Here is a 6,638-nt window from a genome sequence, read left to right on the forward strand (position 1 = left end):
AAACAGGAAAGTTAAAGATTATGAAAAAATATTCTTGAACAGGTTTCACAAAGAAGTGGGATTCCATTAGACAGTGATTACTCCATGACATAACAATTTCTTCTTTCTATGTCACCATTACAAAAGGAAAACAAAGAAAACTCCTCAGAGACTAGGAATGTCAGGAGAGCCAATTAGGGCCATCTGTCCTGTTAGTTTAACCAGCCCAAGCAGAAGGTATAGACTCCGCATGTCTAGTGAAGAGGACCTTCTAGAATCACACTGGGCCTGGGGGAGATGTGATTGTAGTATCAAATTGAGAGGGAGGAATATGGGAACTGAGAGAGAGAACAGCAAATTCACAACACCCATTGTACATTCTCTTCCAAGGAATAGATTCTTTGAGGTCCTGAACTAGTAAAAAATTGTTATTTCTCTCTCTTCTCTGTCTCTCTCTCTCTGTCTCTCTGTCTCTCTGTCTCTCTGTCTCTCTGTCTCTTTCACACACACACACACACACACACACACACACACACGGTTAAATTCAGATAACCTAGATATTCATATAATGGAATTCCATTGTGGTTTATTTGCTTCAGTTTAATATGAATTGTTCATTCCTATGTTAACATATGAAAACTTTCTTTTAAGGATTTGCCAGAAGAGGATATCTTAAGAATAAAGTCAAAGAGACTTCCATAATGGCTCTGAAAATAAGCAATCTTTAACATGACTATTGTTAAAAAATTATGTTCAGTACTATAGATGAAAAACTGTATTAAGCAGGAGAGTTGACTGTCTACTTTTTATTAAGCTATCTGCCTCTAACAACAGAGAGAGATTAGGATATTTTAAAAAAATAATCATCTTACTAATTTTAAGAAAGAGGCAACAAATGTTGCTGATGGATCTAATCCTTTGAAGTTTTAGTCCTAAAGAGGACAAAGAGTAGTCATCTTATGTCTCTATTATGTGGTGTTGTCTTCACAGATCTTTGCTTCAGCACATTAGAATACAAACTATCACCCATTTTGAGTTCACAGCTATCTTTCATTGTGAATAATGCTTAGTTGCTAAACAGCCATTCTGTCTGCCATTTGCTGACATCTTATAGCTACCAAAGGGCAATTCCACCAGGCTAATGTAGTTGTTAACATAATATGCTCCAGCTTGAAGTTTGGCCACCACTTGGTGAGCCTCCTGGATATTACTTGTGAAGACACCGACTACAAGTTCAAAACCTTTGTGTTAAAGGGCAAAATGGACATGACTGGACCAAATAGTTTTTTGCACACAGGTGAATCTTTTCAGTTTCCTAGTACACGAAATTCCTTGTAGTATACATCCTTTACTCTGGGATCTTCTGTAATGTGCCTGTCTCAGATTCTTTCCCTATTCAATGACCCCAAAGACATATTGCAGATGTGGTTGATGAAGGAGGCCCATTTTTGTGTCTTCCAGAAAGAGGCCTTCAATCATTGTCTTTTAGGATTGTTTAACTACTTTCTCTCTGAACTTGTAGAATTTCTCTTTGTACAAATGCTTTTGTGTCCTTACAGCAAATCTCAACTTGAGTGAAAAAGCTGGCCATCATTTCTCCCTTCATAGCATTCTCTATAACACAATCTGAGAAGATGATGAGGGGAGATTTGCTGCCAACACTTTAGATTTGACACTTTAGAGGACATCTCCATGATCTTCTTGCCAGTAGGCACACTACTAGTGGGAAAAAAATGGCCACATCATGGTGCTGGCATAGAAACTGGCCTTTGGCAACCCCATTTCACCACAATGTAAAGCCCAGGAGACACTCCACCCTCAGTATGAATTTCAGTCAAAAGCAACACTAACACAGGCATGGAGGGCAAAAACTTAAAAATCATGACATTACCACAAGTCAAACTGGGCAGACTTCCAATTAGCAATCTGGAAAGGGTAGTTCCATGCTCCAATTCCAACATATACCCCTAAAGGTTCCTGTCTGGTATATCCAAATGATCTAGCAGGCAGCTGTACATGGCTCACCTGCCATGGAAACAGCCAAGGCTCCATAATACTCTAAGCACTGCCAAGAAGTATTAATATCTAATTGAGCTTTAACGATAGAGTTGTCATTGTTGATGGTCTCCACAATAGCTATTTCATCTTTCCATTCTCTAATTATCCTGGCAGCTTCCAGAATGATTCAGGAACACTCCATGTCTGATTTTTTTCCTCCATATTTTAAAAACAACTTTTGCCCTCTGAAGCACCAAGTATACTTCCTTCTCCCCAGAACAATGTAAAGTAACTATTACTAGTCCCATGGCTGGCTCATCCACCTTCTCAGTGCCCCTGTCAACTGGCTGTACTCTGCTTCTGCCTTAGTAATTAAGGGGCTGCAGGACCATGAAGTCAACAGTATTTATATTAGTGCAGTGGGGAGGCAGAAAAGCTCTGAGAACTGCAGCTGCACAGTGGAGCCTGCTTGGAGGAAGTAAGGAGTACATAACATTGATGAGTACATAACATATGATGAAGCTTGTGGAAAACCTTATGGGAGGATATGGCCTTTATTTACTTATTTTTCTCAATAATAGTTTATTTTTCCAAATACATGTAAAGATAGTTTTCAATATTCATTTTTGTGAGATTTTATATTGCACTTTTTTCCTTCTTCCTTTTGCATCTCACCCCTTCCCAAGACAGCAGACAATCTGATCTAGGTTATACATGTACAATCATTTTAAACATATTTCCATATTTGTCATGTTGTGTAAGAAAAATCATATCAAAAGAAGGAAAACACAAGAGAGAAAAAGCAAACAAACAAAAAAAAGGTGAAAATACGATGCTGTGATCCATATTCAGTCTCCATAATTCTCTCTCTGGATGTGGATGACATTTTTCACAAGTCTGTTGTAATTGTCTTGAATAATGGCATTGCTGAGAAGAACTAAGTCTATCTTCCAATATTCTTACTGTTATTGTGTAAAATGTGCTCTTGGTTCTGCTTACTAGAGGTTATGAACTTTAACAGAGCTATAGATGTAAAGTTCTGAATTTAGATTTTCAAGCAACCAATTATTTCAGTATAAATGAGTGGTTGTAGTCTGATTAAAAGTGATTCATGTGGAAAAAAAAGATCTTGTGATTAAATGGATTAAACTAAATAAAAGCTAGTACTAACACTTAACCTCTGAAAAAAATAATCTAACTTTAGATTTTATTAATAGAAGAATGGTGTTCAGATCAAAGGAAAGTTTCACTCTAAGCTGTGTTGATCAAACCACATTTGGAATATTGTCTTGGGTTATATACTATACTCTGAAAAGTATGTTCTTTTCACTCTTTGCTTGTCTGTTGGGTAATAAGTGAGTAAGTTATAGTATTGGGGTGATAGAATACTATATTATTGCAAAATATCATAAAGGGGATGGTTTTAGAAAAAAAATCTGGGAACATTGTATATAGTCATAGCAGTATTGTAACAGTGATCAATTGTGAAAGACGTAGCTACTCTGATCAATAAAATGACCCAACACAACTCTAAAGGACTCGGGATGAAAAATGCTACCAATCTTCAAAGAGAGAATTGATGAACTCTGAGTACAGATCTAAGCATTTTTTTTCACTTTATTTTCCATGCTTTTTTTGGCAACATGGCTTATATGGAAATATGTTTTGAATGACTTAATATGTAAAATTGATATTATATTGCCTGGCTTCTTAATGGGAGGACAGGAGTTGGAGGGAAAAGAATGCAGAACTCAAAATTTAAAAAAAGAATATTAAAAATAAACAAATAAGTAAGTAATTTTAAAAGAATAGACCTATTTTTATATAACTCCTATGAACAGAACCAATATCAATGTATATAAACAGGTTTTAGCTCAACAAAAATTACTTATAACATTTAAAGTAGTGCAATAATGGAACTCACTATCTACCACTCACTCTGCTAAGTTCTGATAATAGAAATACAAAGAAAAAAGAAAGACAATCCCTTCTCTCAAGGAGTTTTCATACTGATAGGTGGAGACAATCCAGAAAATGTGATAGACAGTGGGAAAAGAGCAAAGAAATTCTTTATATTGGGGCATACTGTCAACAAGGTCCAAAAAGTCAGAATTAGAGCCAGGAAGAAAATAAAAATTGACTAGTCTGGGCCCCTCTCCAAAAGAGAGGCCCTTAGAGAAATTTATCGGTAAAAGAAGATGGGCATGGTAAAGGATATTTCAGGGTAAGATGGCCAGGGTAAGAGAAAAATAGATATTCTAAACTGAGGAGGCCTTAGACATTGAAGGAAGTTCCAGAGTAACACTGCAGACAAGGAATGGTGACTAAAGTCTGAAAAATCTGAAATGGAATCAGGAGGAGAATTACATTGGGAAGGGAAAATGAACTTGATCTCTGGGATCATCTATAATTAACTCTATGTAATTCTAATCTGGTGTCTGGCTATGAGCTGCCAAAGGGAATAATTCCACTAAGATTCCTCTTAGAACATCTTGTATTCTTCCTATAGATGGGGTTAGAAATAAAATTTGATTCAGTATTACAACATGAATGACTCAGGTGAACATGATGTTTCAGTAGAGGGCAGATTAAATTAACTATTGTTAAAATTCTTTATAAGGATATGGAACAACTCCAAGATCCCATTTGCAATCTGTCTCCCTTGGCATAAAAATTCCAAAAGCTAAAGAGGTCAAAGAAAAATCTTGAAAACACCCTGTTCATGTTTTAATTAGAGTTACATTTCCCCCATAAAATAAGAGTTGACTGAAAAAGACAATTATTTCTAGGTTACTAAGTAATCAACTATTCTTTCCCTCTTAGGCCCTCTTCTCCCTCCTCTGCAGCCACAATTTGATTAAACATGATTTGATTAAAAATGTAATACAAATCTAGAACCTAAGTATCTTATTTTTACTTGTGTTGAAAGACAAAGCGGCACAAATTTTAAAAAGAGAGTATGTAGTAGAAAAAGTAAAACAATAGAGAAATGTATTCATGAAGATGATGTATTTATTCTCTTTTTAATTTTCTTTGTAATATTAAAAATATTTTGTAATGTTAACTAGCATTTATGCTATCAGAGTAAAATCATTCCAGTTGTACACAAAATACCAGAATTGGCCCTGAGCAAAAATGTCACTTTCTAGACCAGCACTATTTTCCTTCTTTTTCTAGTTACCTAGTGTTCCCCATTATGATATTCTAGTAAGCTGCCATTCCCAACTCATGCTCTAGACTAAGCTTTTTCCATCCACAATCCCTTTTGCCCTTGGGAATTTTACATGACTCCAATTATAAAGGTATACAAAATAGGTATACAAAACAAATATTTATTGTTAATAAATCATAATTTCACAACCCTCACATTCACTTTAGAGACTTCATATGGGGTCATGAACCAAAGTTTAAGAAGCTGGGTTCTAGATGAGGCTCTTTTCCTCCTCCATCATCAATGCTATTTGCCTATTGGCCTATATGCCATTTGCACAAGTCTATGTTCTTTGACAATTTGACAAAATTATTCATATTGTCTATTTTTTTTAAAAAACTTTATTTCAAATATATATTTTTTAAATTGAATTCCAAATTCTCTTCCTTATTCCTATTCCTCTTCTACCTACTGAGAAGTTAAACAGTATGAAATCAATTATACATGTGAAGTCATGTAAAACATATTTCCATTTTAGCCATGTTGTGAAAAAAAGTCATCAAAAGTCTGTTTTCCTTTGGAATATTGCCCCCCTTAATATGCCCTCCCTTTTATCACTCCCATTTCTCTTTTCTTCTTCCCCTCTTACATCCCTGTTGGGCAAGATAGATTAGCCAATTGTATTGTAATTGTGTGTATATGTGTAAACATGCAAACATACACATATAAATGCATATGCACACATACATGTATATGTATATGTTTCTATCTATCTATTTCTTTGCAGATAGACACAAATATGTTCTTCCCTTTTTGAACTCATTCAAATTAAAGTAAGGTTCAGGTATTACCCATTGTAAACACCTCCATTTTCCTGTCCACTGTAAAAGTTATTCATTGCATAATTCTTTTATATAAGAATTTTCCTATTCTTCTTTTCCCCTCTCCCTTTCTTCCAGTATGCCCCTCTTTTTCACTTCTCCATTTTTTTGGATATCTTCTCTTTGATGACTTACCAACTTATTTCCATGCCCTCTGTCTATATATGTCTTCTTATAACTGCTATAATAAAGATATAGTACTTAGGAATTACAGTATATTCTCATACAGGAATATAAACAGTTTAACCTTATTGAGTCCCTTATGATTTCTCTTTCGTATTTACTTTTTTATACCTCTATTGAGTCTTGTATTTGAAAGTCAAATTTTCTATTCAGCTTTGGTCTTTTCATCAGGAATCCTTGAAACTATTCCATTTCAATGTCTGTTCTGCACTCCCTTCCCTCCCTCCCCCCGAAAGATTATATTCAGTTTTGCTACATAGGCTGTTCTCCTAGAAATCTTAGCTGATTTTCCTTCTGGAATATCATATTCTAAATGTTTCACTGCACTGACATGGTCACTGCTATCTACTTATCTGCTCTTGACTATAATTCCACAATATTTAAATGTTTTCTTTCTGGCTTCTGGAAGTATTTTTTTTTAACTTTTGATTTCTATTATCTGGTTA

General features: G+C 35.0%; 1 pseudogene; it reads right to left on the reverse strand.

Annotated features, from left to right (window-relative positions):
* Window positions 1-1,029: 1,029 nt before the first annotated feature.
* On the reverse strand, window positions 1,030-2,381 carry LOC127557915 (4-trimethylaminobutyraldehyde dehydrogenase-like; annotated as a pseudogene).
* Window positions 2,382-6,638: the final 4,257 nt, after the last annotated feature.

Source organism: Antechinus flavipes, chromosome 3 (assembly GCF_016432865.1).
Source record: "Antechinus flavipes isolate AdamAnt ecotype Samford, QLD, Australia chromosome 3, AdamAnt_v2, whole genome shotgun sequence".
Taxonomy (NCBI): Eukaryota; Metazoa; Chordata; class Mammalia; order Dasyuromorphia; family Dasyuridae; genus Antechinus; species Antechinus flavipes.